The sequence below is a fragment of the Lepisma saccharinum genome, chromosome 17 (assembly GCF_977018435.1).
Source record: "Lepisma saccharinum chromosome 17, izLepSacc3.1, whole genome shotgun sequence".
Taxonomy (NCBI): domain Eukaryota; kingdom Metazoa; phylum Arthropoda; class Insecta; order Zygentoma; family Lepismatidae; genus Lepisma; species Lepisma saccharinum.
Window position 1 is genome coordinate 8,714,696 of NC_139245.1, and position 1,005 is coordinate 8,715,700.

Consider the following 1,005-nt stretch of genomic DNA (forward strand, 5'->3'; position numbering starts at 1 on the left):
AGAACGACGTTTCACTGTAGAACTGCCCCCTTCATCAGGTTCACATAATGCTGCATTTAAAAAAATCTCACTATTTAAAAGACCCATTAAATCCAAAAACACCTGTATCCCATTTCTAAGGGATCTTAATGGATACAGGTGTTTTCGGATTTAATGGGTCTTTTAAATAGTGAGGTTTTTTAAATTGAAATATGTCAGGGACAGTTTTTAAGTGTTTTTACCCAACCCTCTACCTAATCCTCATATTACACTTTACAACGCAGCATTATGTTTTACTGCTTAAAAAGAATTGTGAACCTGATGAAGGGGGCAGTTGTACCCTGAAACGTCGATCTTCAACATTTGCATACTCACTTACGTAAGTAGTTTTTTTTAAACTAATTTTATACTATTTTTAGTATTGTTTATTTTAAAAACTGTTATGATGCTGTTTAAAACTTGTAACTATATGTTTTTTTTTATTTTACATAGAACTTCCAGTGTTATGTTAGCTGTTTTTCTTGTGCATGCATATGCATTGCTTACATTTATGAGTGTGTGAATATGTGAAACATTTATTTTTATGGATCTGTTGAAAAATACTAATATTTGTTACTAAGGCAACCACCTTATACATTCCATTAGTTTTGCCCGTCCATTGTAAACTATTCACTCGTAATAATTACATATATTTTTTGTAACCTGATTCCTAGTGAATTTATTAACATTATCATCATTTAATGTGTGAAGATAACTATACAGTGGCACAAACAAAAGTATATTTGCGTTATGTCTGCACTGTTATATTGTGTAATGTTTGCAAGTTGCATAACTGTATGAACTTTTGCACTTTCTATCAACAGTTACAGTAGCCAGGCTACTTTTGACTGGGACACCCAGTACTTATTCAATGCCTATAAATGTAATGATATAGTTCCTCTAAAACTGTAGATAAGCTGGAATCTCAATATTGCATACTTCATGTGCCATCTTTGAAAGCAAAAATAGAAGTTTCTTTTAATTATG